The sequence below is a fragment of the Bemisia tabaci genome, chromosome 3 (assembly GCF_918797505.1).
Source record: "Bemisia tabaci chromosome 3, PGI_BMITA_v3".
Taxonomy (NCBI): domain Eukaryota; kingdom Metazoa; phylum Arthropoda; class Insecta; order Hemiptera; family Aleyrodidae; genus Bemisia; species Bemisia tabaci.
In genome coordinates, this window is record NC_092795.1 from 10751752 (window position 1) to 10765958 (window position 14207).

Here is a 14207-nt window from a genome sequence, read left to right on the forward strand (position 1 = left end):
TAACATCTAAAAATTTCAAGGACAAATATACATGAATGATGCAGAAATACATGTGTTATAAAGGGCAATTTGGCAATTATCGAATGTTCATACGGCGGCGTTCTTCCTTAGCACGGCAGAATAGGGGACAGGCGACAGAGAGTTATTACGAAGGGATTATTGTCGACGATGATGCCAATTTCTGCATTGAATTGCGTGTGGTGCAACTGGACCGCCGTGAAAAAATTTGAAGGCTCTGTCATAAATCGAAAGTTGATGTTGATAGAACTGAGAGTATAACCGCAGAGTGACCATCATTATCCAACTACTCGCCAATGTTATAACGCATGGTAATTTCAGCATGCCCTCACCATCGGCCGATTGAGTCATTTTTTGAAAAAAATCTCTATTATCTTTATTTATACCTCTCAATGTCATTTTCCCAGTGTTTTCAAAAAATGTCTAACTTGTCTTTCATCTGCTAAACTTTGTGCCCAATTATGTTATGATGTCATTTTTCGAGGTCACAAAGAAAAACCGCGGAGTGATAATTGATGTTGATAAAATTCCAAAACGAAAAACTTCATTTTAAATTTTGTGCGCTCCCAGACTTTTGCGTCGAACTGACATTGCGGTGAAAGCAGGAAGTCGTTTGCACGAATGATCGATCTTGAAACTAGAGAAAAGGAGACAAGAATTTCATAACCTATGTTAGAAATCTGGTTGATATGTAACAATATGTTTAATTACATACACGATGTTAACTAGTGTCCGTCTAAAAGAAAAACGAGTACTAAATTTTTTTTAATGTTTTTTTGAAATGTACATTTCTGACTGGACATTTTGATAATTTTTTGTGAAAAAAAATTACAAATATATATGTCGGGATACTTGATCGGAAATATTTCCTGAGTTTTTCTATGAAACAACGCAGCCACGTTTGCCATTCTTATATCAGTAAGTGTATAAGGGCCGTAATCCGCAGTCCATATTTCAAGAATGCAACGTTAAAATACATTCAAACAATTGAAGCATTTTCGGAAAGATCACAAGGTCGCGATAAAAATCAGGATTAGTTTACTACATCGGCACAAAATGCAAACAAGTAAAGCGCCCTCAGTTTGTACCGCAACACTAACCGAGTTTCGACTGAAAGATCACGAAAGTTTCGAAACAGATGTTTTTTGAGTCGCTAATTTCGAATTTGACGTCAAATTCCTTACATTTTAACACTCTGACCCAGAAATTATGGAAAGTTTATGGCACGCTGCGGCGGCGCGGCACGGCGTGCTGCTAGCTCGAAACGCGCACTGACGCCTACGAACCTAAAGAGATACTTCAAGCATTGCGCAATGCGTGAAGTAGCCCCTTAGGTTTGTAGGCGTCGATGCAACTATTCGGCCTCCACGGATGTCCGCATTGCATGCGCACGGATTTGAAGGCGTTTTGAAATTTCAGGCACTCATCATTTCACAGTTCACCTGTGGAGCGCCGCTGCGCCGGACTGCCTTGCGAGGATACAAAATGACAGAGCGTATTCAGTCGTTGCAACCAGTAGCGACAAGTAAAATCAATATTCCGCCTGAAAAGACGAGACGCAAAGCACGCTTTTTTGCAGTTTCACCGTCGATTTAGTATTTCTCAAAGTTGAAATGCAGTCGCACGATTTTGACAACACTGTGATCGAATTGGTCCCCTTCAATTAAATTCCCCTTAAATTCAGTCTAAACCTTCTTTTTGCTTTATTAGCATGCGCTTGCAACTGGGGTCGAATTTCGTCGGTCTTTTCACATAGAGGTGCAACAGCCATCGATGAGTCCAAATCGCACCACCGCCCAATCAGAAGCGCTAAGTCGGACTTAAGTGCAGTCAAGACTCGTCGCAAGTATATTTAAGCTCGCTGCCATGCTAAGGAAGAACGTCGTAAGAACATGCGAGGGTTGCCAAATTTCCTTCCATTAAATAATATTTTCAAGGAAAGTTAAGACTATTTTTGCTTGAAATTTTCAGGAACTGTGGGTGGAATTGCGAACAAAATAACCTGAAAAATTAGACGAAAAACATTCATAAGTTTGGCAGGAAATCTTGTTTTATCCAAGGAAATTTGGCAACTTCTGAAGGTTCATACGGTGTTTTTCCTTAGCACGGCATCACGGCAAAAAGACCAAGAAAATTCGGCCCTGGCTCATTCCTGGTTTGATCATTTTGCCGCCCAGCTCACAAAAAGGCGTAAAAACACATTGAGCTTAGCCTGGAAAAGCATGAAATAGAGAATTTGCAGGTGTCTGAAATTTTGTGAATTTTATCTTTAAAATGGTACTGCTAGGGGAACTGAGTACGAGGATATCCTTGGTTTCTAAATTGGGCAATTATTGGAGAAAATATGACAAAATAACCTAATCTGCTAAAATACAAGTGTTTAAATGGAAAATGCCGCCAGATGACGTCACAAGGCGGCAAATTTTCTCACTTTTATATCTATTTTTCTACAATTTCCCATGTGGGGAAAAAAGTATAAAAAATACTGCGCACTCAGCTCATAGCGCACTCTCAGATGAAGCAATACACTTTTTGTGTGGAAATTCTCCACTGTACGAACGACACATTGGAAAATAAAACACATTGGATCTAAAGTCCAGACTCTTGAAAACATTGATAAGGAAAAATACTCTTGATTCAATCGGATTTTTGATTGAATCAAAACGAAATCCGCTAAATTAAGAGGCTTGGTTCTTGATTTAAGCTAGATTCTGATTGAATCAAGAGTGCGTTTTCTTGTCGATGTTTTTAAGAGTCTGGACTCTAGATCCAATGTGTTTTTTTCCAGTGCAGGGTTCACTGCAAAGTGTAGTTACGCCTTTATGTCAGGAGGGCGACGATTTACCTTAGACACAGCCGCAAGAATTCCGTCAATTACATGGCGGGCAGCATTCGTGGGCGAATCATCGCCCCGACTGCACCCGCTCCCGATGCACAACGCAAACAGTGATTCATATTCGAGGAGCCGCACTTGGATGTCATCATAGGCTGTGGAGACAAGGAGCTCGGGCTTGGTTGGGGTTTAATTAAATTTCGGTTTCGAAGCCCCTAAGCCCGATTCGGGCAAACATGTTTACGCGACTGAGTAAGGAACCCGACTGGGACTGCGGTGAACTGTGTAATTGACATTCCCACCGCCGACGCCCGACGCCCAACGCTGACGCCTGCCACCGCCCGCGAGTCAATCAAAATTAAAGTCGCACCATCCTACCGACACTTGCGGCCGTGGGAGGCGCGTTCACGCAAACCGCACCCCAGATCGGATTCACTGACCATTTCACCCGTCTCCGATTGGATGCTAGCTCTGTGGCCCTCAAGTCTCGAGTAGAGTCCCTTTACACTGAGAGTTAAGATAACCCCCCTTCATGGAGTCACAAACGGGAATTGAGATTACACTAATTGAAAGTTTTTCGCAATGTTTGATCGGCCCATTCTCAAATCCCTTTCTCCGTTTCTTCTCTCATTCCGATTGTTCCTTGCCGAACCCGAAATTCCCCGGTCCATTCCAGATTATAATCTTTGCAATTGGTGAAAATGTGATGTTTATTCCCGTTTGTGACACTGTGAAGGCCTAAAATCCGGTTGACCAATCGGAAATGGATTCGCATTGTCTTGACTCTCAGTATAAAGGGACTCTATCACTGACCATTTCACCCGTCTCCAATTGGATGCTAGCTCTTTGGCCCTCAAGTCCCGAGTAGTCGAGTCTCTTTATACTGAGAGTTAAGACAACCTCCCTTCATGGAGTCACAAACAGGAATAAAGATCACGCAAATTGAAAGTTTTTCCTAGAGTCCCTTCCCAGATAAGACAGGAATATTTAGCCAATATTTAAACAATATTGTTTTGGTATTTATGCAAACATTGGGCCAATATTGGTTAAATATTGAGCCAATGTTAAAATCGTACACCATCTTTCCTTTTGGCATAAATACTGTGCCAATACTTTGGCTGAGAATACTGTGCCAGTACTTCAAAGGGAAAGTATTTGGATATCAATATTGAGACAATACTACACCAATATTGAATCAATTTAGGGGTTCGCAGCTAGGGGATGGTGGAAAAGGGTTAATTGTGGAAATAATTTTAGAAACCATGAAAAATAAAAATAATGAAACCACTGGGATGTTATTGAATCGATTTTGCAGATTAGAAATTTTTCATCCACCTTGTGGATTGAACCCGGGACCTACCTAACACTAACCGACGACCCTACCGATTGAGCTTCACTAGACGATGTATTTTAGTGACTTAAAACCGGTATTTAACGTCGAGTTGGACGGGCAACTAGGATATTTTCCATCTGCCTGGATTTGTCCGTGTATTTATTTTACTTTTTACTTTACTATATTTTTTAAATTTATTTTATCGTTTTACTTTGTTTTATTTCCTTGCTGACTCTATTTTTTTCTTCACTCTATTTTTTTTTTTTTTTCAAGCACTTCATTTTTTTTCTTTAATTATTTACTTCTTATTCCTTTACTTTGTTTTGTTTTACTGTAATTTATTTTAATACTTCATCATAATTTTTTTGACTTCAGTTAATTCTTTAAATTCATTCTATTCTTTAACCTCATTTAGTTTTTTCCCTTATACTTTATTTTTTTCTTCATCTCAGTTTTTTTACTTCATCTCCTTGCTCCCTCTAATGTTTTACTTCAGTTTAGTCTTTGACTTCATTTTATCATTAATTTGATTTACTTCATTTTATTTCTCTTCTTTTGTCTCTGTTATTCTATTATTTCCACCATTCTATTATTTTATTTATTTTTTTCTCTTTAAATTTTTCATCGACATTCTGAGATGCATTTTGCATTTGATTGCAGTTTGATGTCTTCCTCATAAAGACTATGCAGGTGTGATTGCCATAATCTCACAGCTGCACAGCTACTAAGTGCAAGTTCTACAGGAGACCAATAAGCACACGAGATCAATAATTTCTTCTTCAGTTGAATTTAAATGTTTCATTTGAAATTTGAAAAATAAAAAATAAACAACCAGATGTGAATGAATGATAACATTCTCATTCAATGATAATATTCACAACAGTACATGAACTACAAACGAAACAAAAAAAGAAATAAACTGAGATCACGCGCAAATACATTGAAAATGACCTCAAGGAGGTGGAAATTCAACAATTTCTTGGGAGGCAAAAAAATATATATTATATTATATTATATTAAATTTGACAACAACTGCAATAACCTTTATGAATAATAAGGTTGAAAATAATGGATAATTGTTCAGAAAGAACACATTTGAGCTACGTCTTAAATCTAAGCCTTATTATGTTTAATACTTTTCGTTATGAGCAGGCATTTAGTATGATGACTTATACCGATTAGGATATTGAAAATATTTCAAAAATATTTTGAATAGCAGTATTATTGTTTAAAATATTTTCAAAATATTTTGAAAATACTTACCAATGCATTACTGTCTTTTAAAATGTTTTTAAAATATATAATAAATATTTTGAATATAAATATTATATGTACTGATATTTTAAAAATACTCTCACGATATAAATTTTTACAGTATTAAAATACAAATATTTTGAAAATATTTTTATGATGTTTTGGGTAGACATATTATTTTTAAAAATACTAAATGATGATTCTTTAAATATTTTCTAAAAAAATAATTTTGATTATAATATTATCAAAATATTGTCAGTATTGTGTAAATATTGCGACAGTACTGACAATATTTGCCCAATATTGTAAAAATATTATGTCTTATCTGGGTTTATACTGAGAGTCAAGACAATGTGAATCCATTTCTGATTGGTTACCGTATTTTAGGCCTCCACAGTGTCACAAACGGGAGTAAAGATTATATTTTCACCAATTGCAAAGATTATAACCTGGAATGGACCGAGGAATCACAGGTTCGACAAGGAAGAAACGGAACAAGAGAGGGGTCGGAGAAAGGAGTTTGAGAATGGGCCGATCTAAGATTACGGAAAACGTTCAATTTGTGTAATCTTTATTCCCGTTTGTGACTCCATGAGGGGATGTTTTCTTGACTCTCAGTATAAAGGGACTCTAGTTTTTCGTAACCTTTGATCGGTTCATTCTCAAATTTCTCTCTCCGTTTCTTCTCTCATTCCGTTTGTTCTTTGCCGAACCCGCAGTTCCCCGGTCCATTCCAGATTATAATCTTTGCAATTATCGGTGAAAATGAAATCTTTATCCCTGTTTGTGACACTATGGAGGCCTAAAGTACGGGAACTAATCAGAAATCTTAATATCTAATTTGAAAAATAGAATGAAATTGTGAATCAACCACTGTACTAATTGCGAGGGGCGTTGGTTCATTTGAAAGGTGTTGTTCTCAATGCTTCGGGAAAACTATAAATTATTTTCTGGGGTTTGTCCCCGATTTTTAAGTCCCTAAAAACTCATAAATTGGATGAGGGGAAGTGGGGGTTTTTTGTTTTTTGTTTTTCGGAAAAGTTTTGTTGCTACGCATCTTACTTTACTGTTTGCTGTCTTTTTATCAGCTGTTTTCATTCAACAATCATCATTAAGTGAGGTTACTTCCAACACTCAACTGCCATCAACTTACATTTTTCTTTTCCCGCGTTTTTTTTTTTTTTTTTTTTTTTTTTTTTTTTTTTTTTTACGGTTTTTCATGATTGGTTCCATCTTTTTCCTATTGCCAATTTTTCCTCATTAAGTCAATAACCTCCAAGTTTTTTTTCTCTTTCACGCTGTTTCTTTTCAATGTGTATAAATATGTTTATTATTAATTTCCATTTTCATTTCATCCTTTTTCTTCTGATTTATTTTTTTTAATTTAAAAATTGAACTTTTCAGTTATGATTTTGTTAAAATAATAATAATTTTTACTAATTTTAATTTTAAATTTAACAGTTGTTATGAGTGAAATTTTCAATGACCGAGGCGGTCGTCCTCCAAAACGTGGTCGCGTTTTCCAGAATTCTTTGCATGTTCGTTTAGTGAAGCAAGAACTTAACTCTGTTATTAGTATAGAAAATCAAAGTTTCATTTCTTCATTTCGGAAGTATAAAATTGATGATCAGAACTTTGATGAAAATTTTGTTACCAAATTTTCAGTCGGTTCAATGAATATAATTTGTCATCATTGTGATGCTCGCCATTTTCAGGGTGAAATGTCCAATGGTCATTTTAATAACTGCTGCCAAAATGGCTTAATTTCTTTACCGAGTATTCGGACAAATACCAATTTGAAATCATTATTTTTATATTCTCCAAATTTCATAAAGCATATCAGAAATTATAATAGTGCTGTTGCTTTTGCCTCTTTCTCTGCAAATCGAATTGATATTCCGGGTGATGGACCTTATTGCTTTAAAGTTCAAGGATCCATATATAGGTAAGTTTATTACCGGAACCAGAAAGCAGACTGAACATGGAAAAAACGAAGAAGAAAAAGCGGAAAAATTAGATGAAGTTAAAACAGGAGCAGAAAAAGAAGAAGAACCAGAAGGAACAGCTACTGAAGAAGAAAAAGAAGAAGCAAAAAAAGAAAAGATAAAAGGAGGAAAGAAGAAGAGCAAAGTTGTAGGAAATATAGGAAGAAAAGCAGGACAGAAATGGCAAAAGAAGAATCAACAATTTAATCGAAAAAAAAGCAAAGTATTTAAAAAATAAAAAAAGATCTTCTTTAAAATTAGTTTGAAAACAAATGTAAAACCTAAAAAATAATTTTGTATGAAGATTAAAACAAAATTTTAGTTTAAAGTTTACTAAATAAAATTACAATTTTTGAAAACATTTGTTATATTTATTCTCTCAAAAAAATAATTAGACCCGATTCAAAGACAAAACAGAAAATTAAATGAAAATAAATAAAAAAAAAAAAAAAACGTGTGAAAGTGAAAAGTGTACAGGAAAAATAAGGGGCTGCGAAGCAGCCCCATAAGCCCCTAGTGGATTCTAATTGTCTTAACTCTCAGTATAAAAGGACTCTAGTCTCGAGTCCCTCAAAGGGGAGAGTTAGGTTGGCCCTATTGCATTCTCTAGAACAGTTTGATAGCCAGTGGGCTTTTAGAAAAGGTAATAAATTCTGGAGTCACAAACGAATTGCGGTAAAAACGCGTAAGTCGTACATAGACAGTAAGTTGGTGATGTAGCCAACTGGTTTGAAAATTCAGAAAACTGAAAATGTCGACACAGGGAAAAAGCTCATTCGAGCACAATTTCCCCCAAAGAGATCCGCTGTTTGGTGCAACACTATAGTTACGACCATTCAGAAGGGCAACAACAGACGCGTTTTGGGTCTAAATTCTGGATTCTGGAGTAAAATGTAATTCTGGAGAACCTTTATAGAGAGAATGTGGACGCACAGAGCCCCATGAAGGGCTAAGGGCCCAAAAATGGCGGCGCTTTGTCTTCGTTTTTGAGGATTGGGGGTCATTGCTAACCTTTGACGGTTATCATTAACCGCGTTTGCCGTCAACCTTACCATATCCAAGATGATTCTTCTTCAAAATATCACACATTTAGCCATAAAATTATGTAAATACGCGTAATTATGCATTTGAATAAAGTTCTCCTTGCGATGTGCAAATAAAACTACATTTGATGGAGGAACACCTCCGAATAACTCTGGCAGTAAATCTTTTAGCCAATACAAGAAACATTTTAGTCTTTTTAGGCCATAAATTGATGACACTTGTCACTATTGGTTGCACCAATTGTGTTGTAATGTGACGTAGAAATGCAAGGTTGTGATGCTTTATGAGCGAGCAACAAAATGTTTGGAAATGGGATACATAAGAATTCAACGTATTCATGCTAATAGGAGCTATGTGTATAGGTTTTGCGTGCAACTTAGTTCCTTTTAGTATTAATAGTCCAATTGATCAATCTTCGAGGAGAGTACACTGTTCAAATTTGCGATAAGGAATCCGAAGTACATTTCTTTCTGAAAAACTCGAAGTCTACGAGTGCGAAGCGGAACTCCACTCTTTTTGCGGATTTATTCCCGCTCCTGTAGCGCGGAATCAACTCTTTTTGCCGTCGAGTTAACTCCAATTTTACGATTGGTTAAAGTAAGTTTAAGGGTGCTCTACGAATCATGCTCAGAAATGTAGATTTTCAAAAAACATTTCAAAAAGACGGAGTGCCGTTCATGCTTCGTTTATAATACACAGATAATCTTCGGCACGAATGGTTACTCCACAAATCATACACCTCGCGATATCAAATTCGATCACAAATTATACTCGCATTTTCCATACGTGTGTTCATATTCGTGCTAAAGATGTTTCTTTGTAGTATAAACGAGGAATTAAGAGCACCCTGCAGCTTTGGATCCTCGCAGTAAAGTTTGCCTTACTGGAGCTGCGCTCGCGCTACGGATGAAGTGATGATAGTGCTTAAAAAGTCAAAACGCCTTCAAATCCGCGCGTATGCAACACGGACATCCCTAAGGCTCGAATAGTTGCATCCAGGAGTTATCCGTTCATTGTTTGACGCATGCAATACTAACTGAGGGCTCTTTGCATGTTCCTGTTACGCCTTAACTTCATTCGAACGTCGCGTCGTGTATGGTGCCGATGAAGTAAACTATTGCTGTTTATCACAACTTTGTCAATTTTCCGGATTTAAGTCAGTTGTTTGACGAAAAGTTGTAAAATTTCATGACTTACCGGCATGAATATTTTATTACGAAAAGTGCCTTGCGTTTGGCTAGGTTACATCCTTTTTATTTTCTTTTATTCTTTTTTAAGTAATTATTTGTTCCCTGTACACTGTTACATTAATTTTCCCCGTAAAGCTGGGATGGAATCGAAAACTATGAAAGGATCCGGATGGGAATGGGCGATTCCCAGCACGATTGAATAATCTACAAGTTATTAATCCGATTTGCAATTTTTATCAAAAAGCACCCATTTTCAGCCCATGAGGATACACCGAATTTTTCGAAGTAATTTTCTAATCGCACGATGTGATATTATATGTACTAAGTTTAAAAATTGAAGTATATCATATGCGGTTTTGGTTCACGCAGGTACTTTTTGGGGGAAAATGCACAAGTAAATACCTCGTTTAAATAGATCGTTTGATTCAAACGAAGCAATAACGCAATAAAAAATTCACGCTAATTTTGATCCAATCATCAGATTTTGTCAAGAAGCAACCATTTCCAGCCCACGAGGATACATCAAATTTAAGAATTATTAAAACAATAAGTTAGAATTTTTTAGCCAACGCGCGTTAAAAATCAGCATAAAGCTGAAAATTTCAATACAAAGAAAATAACAGAAAATACAGGAAATCTGTATTTAGGTTTTCAACTCTATGCTCATTTTTAACGCACGTTTGCTAAAGAATTCCAACTTAAGGTCTTACGACCCATGCGTCCACCGCAATCAGTTTGTGTAATTATTAAAAATTGAAGTAGACCTTACACAGTTTTGGTTCACGCAGGCACCGTAACAAGTAAATACTCGCACAAGTAAATAACTCGTTGAAATGGAGCGTGGCAAAACAAACTATTAACGCAATCAAAAGTCCACGCTGAATTGATCCGATCAACAGTTATTAAAATACACCCATTTCCATCCAGCATGCATGAAACTCTTTAAAAGCCCGTTAATTTTTCAGTACGCGGACTCACCTGGCGATAGAGAGAGAGAGAGCGAAAGAGAGTCCAATTACAAAAAAAAAAAAAAATAAAGGAAAAAAAGCCGTGACGGGAGTAATTAACTCGCGCGGCAACAAAAGCACAAAAGCACAAAAGCACGGGAGCACAAAAGCCGGGATCGCGGACTCGCGGCAAAAGCTCCGAGCAACCCCCGTGCGATCTCGTGAGCGGCGCGCGCCAAACTAAAAGCGGGACTCGCGAGACTCCGCGAATCCAACCCCCGCCCCGCCCCCTGCTCAGGGTGGCGGATCCAAGACTCAGGACTCAGGTGAGAGCGAGTGTTCTCGGGTTTGCGTTGCGCGTAATTGAGGGAAGGGGCGGGGAGGGGGGGGTGCGTGGAGCCTGAAATTAATTGGAGCGTTTAGTCGCGAAATTAAGGGCCGGGGCCGCGACAACGAAAATCAAATTCCGGGCGAACCTATGCAACAAGCAACATCAGATTCGCGGTGCTCAGCCCGTAGAGGTTCCCGCCAAAAGGCTTTGTATTAGGTATTGGGTGCGCTCATGTGCGGGGGTGGGAACTGTCGGAGTGATGATGGAAGTCGTTTAATGAGTATACGGTTAGGGAAAGTCGCAAGCGGATTTAAGGGTGCGGCGGGGGCGTAAGGGGGTGCGCCCCTTCCGTTTGACCGAAAAAAAGGAGAAAGAAAGCAGGGAAGAATGGAGGAAAGAGGAAGGAAGGGCGCTTTTATTCAGTAATTATTCATTATGAAATTGGCTCAAACTGCAAGTAGCTAGACGCTTCACCCGATTATTTTTACCCGATGCTTAGTTTGGCCAAGAAATGCAATCCAAGTTAAACTTTGACTGTGCTGCTCACATAGCCTTTTAAACATCACTACAAATATAAGACAAACGGACCCATCACGACATGGAAATAGAGTAAGAGAAAGGACTCGTTCAGTGGCGTGGCGTGCTTTGCGATATATCGATTGTTTGGGCATTTAAACCTATGGAAAAGGATCGATAAACAAGGTGTTCGCAGCGAACACCTTAATAATCGATTTTTTACCATAGGTTTAAATGGCAGAACAATCGATACATCGCAATTCACGCCACGCGACTGGACTCGTTTTGATGACGGCGCAGAGATACAACTATTCGTGCTTTATGGACGTCCGTGTTGTGTCTGCAAACTTGAAGGCGCGATGCGTGAACTCGCAATGCTCCACTATTCTGTCAGTGAAGTGTCGCTTGAGCTCGAGAGAAAAGGTAAAAAAATGCCCGATTTCATCGCTCCTATTTCCGGCTGTTTTCCTAACGAAGCCTTTGAAGTACTACTACAAATAAGACAGACGGAACCAATACAACGTGAAAATAAAACAAGGAAAAGGTCGCGCGTTGATGACGGCGCAGGTATACAACTATTCGTGCTCGATGGATGTCCGTGTTGTATCTGCAAAATTGAAGGCGCTAGGGCGTGAGTTCGCGATGCTTTGGTCTTGGCTACCAATGAACTGCCGCTCTGGTTCGAGAGAAAAGTTTAAAAAACCAAGCCCAAAAACGTATCTCCTATCTTCGGCTATGTTGATATTAGATTTTTTTCAATTTGATGTCTTATTCTTTTTTCAAGTTGTATTTGTAGACCTACATCTCAAGTTCGGATGCACCAACCCCGTGAAACCTGTGGGGCACTTGTTGTCAGCGATCCTTGGGTCAGTTTGACCCGGCCTGGGCATGTAAGGGTTAAATTTCATTATTTGGCAAAATCTCAGTGCCTATGTCGTTGCTTGTAACTGGACTAAGTAAACTCACTTTAATCAATTGCCAAGTACCAAGTAAACTATTGGTTCAAATAACATTCCGCAAAAAATCTATCGAACAAACTTAAAAATGGACCACAGACACTTTGGACCAAACAAAATTGGGTAAAGAGCCTGGCCACCAAATATATTAGTCTGACATATTGGGTGTTTTGTTTCCAAAAACTATTTGGGGGATGTCCCCTTGTCCCCCGAACTCCCCGGACTACCCCCTCGTTCGAAAGGCCTGGATCCGCCTATGGAAAATGTACGTAGCAGATATTTTGTGTTAGAATGGGAAGTAGAGCACAAAGTAACCTGAACATGTGGTTAATGTTTTTGATCAGTTTTTTTTTTGGGGGGGGGGGGGGTTACATCGACTAAATTTTTTGGATAAAAATCAGGCACGAGTCGCATCGGTGATAGTTCAATACGCCACCCTCGATTTTTACTTTTTCTTCGTATGCTCAGCTAAAGCCTCCCTGTAACTCCTATATTCATTGGTTGTTAACAAACGTCACCCAAAGATCTGGTTTAGCTCCGTGTTCCCCCCTGGTGACATACTGTGCTCGAATCGTGGTGCAAAGATTGCGCACAAGCTGTTAAAGAAACATTGCAGAAATGGGCGTGATTCCGTTTGGGGAAAACGGAACTGGGGGAATGTAAATTAAATCAGAAGAGACTAAGTGCCAAAATTTTTTTTTGGACGAAGGAGGTGGGGGGGGGGGGTCATTCCCCCCGGATACACCCATGTGAGCAGGGATTATGAGTTAATGCAGCGCACAATCGTCAAGCTCGTCGTCGTCGCCGCTGACGTCACTGGCGCTTTATAATTCCCATTCATTCTTACGGCCATCAACTAACGAGCACACTCCTTTCCCTCGCGTCTCAGCGGGCCGATTATTGAAATTGATAGACAAAGCTATAGACAAAGAAGACATAAGAGATATGGAGAGATCTTACTGGTGGAAGAGGAAGGTTGCAATGCGGACATAGGAAGTAGGTAATAGACTAGCTAACGGCAACCCACGAGAGACCCGACAGTTATAGTCTATCATTTTCTCCCTTAGTCTATAAGAACCACTCATTTCAACCAATAGGATCGCTCCATACTCCCTATGTCTTCTTTGTCTATAGCTGTGTCTATCAATTTCAATATGTAATCAGTCCACTGGTTCCTTTTAGCATATATACGTAGTTATTCGCTGAACGTGTCGCAAACATGCTTACGAAGTGCATCCCGCCTTATTTTGTTTCGGAACTTTGATTCTCCGTCCCTCGTCAGATCTCGCGAAAATGAGGTAAAAAGGAACTAGGTAACACCCTGCCGCCCCCATCCGTCACTCCAGGTAGTCATGGCAACGGAGCCGCTGGCCGCGAAATCCAGCCGGGCAATAATTACTTGTTAACGACGAAGTTTTCAACAATTTCAAGCAGAACATCCCCCTCCCCCTTCAACCCGGATATGCGAGATGCCAGGAGAGTCTACGTGAAAAGGGGGAGCTCGAAACAGTGACGTCATCGATTTTTTAATTAAGTTTTACTACGCCCCCCCCTCCCCATCGTCTGTGAGCTTAATAAAGGGACAGTGACGAAGCGATGGGCGCTAGCTTACTTTTTACTTCGAATTCAATGTTGACGCCGCACGGTGGATCGAGTCAATAGGAAAGGTCGGACAAAATTTGGACTTTTTAAACTCTTATAACTCCGTTTATACACAAAATTGAGATTCTGAAAGTGGTTCCATTGGTTTTTTCGTGGAATTTCCTTCTAGACGCACCCTTATAAATTTTAAATGTGACG

The 14207-nt window shown here is 38.8% G+C and overlaps 1 protein-coding gene across 3 annotated transcripts in view; it reads right to left on the reverse strand.

The window, feature by feature from the left end:
- Window positions 1-10857, reverse strand: part of LOC109044336 (uncharacterized) — a 133974-nt gene extending 123117 nt beyond the window's left edge. The window contains exon 1 of one of the 3 annotated variants that reach the window (XM_019062023.2): window positions 10636-10857. The gene's annotated coding sequence lies outside the window, so the exon portion shown is untranslated. Of the gene's footprint in view, window positions 1-10426; window positions 10580-10635 lie in introns of those variants that run through there. The other 2 variants (XM_019062021.2, XM_072297743.1) reach the window with 2 other exon arrangements.
- Window positions 10858-14207: the final 3350 nt, after the last annotated feature.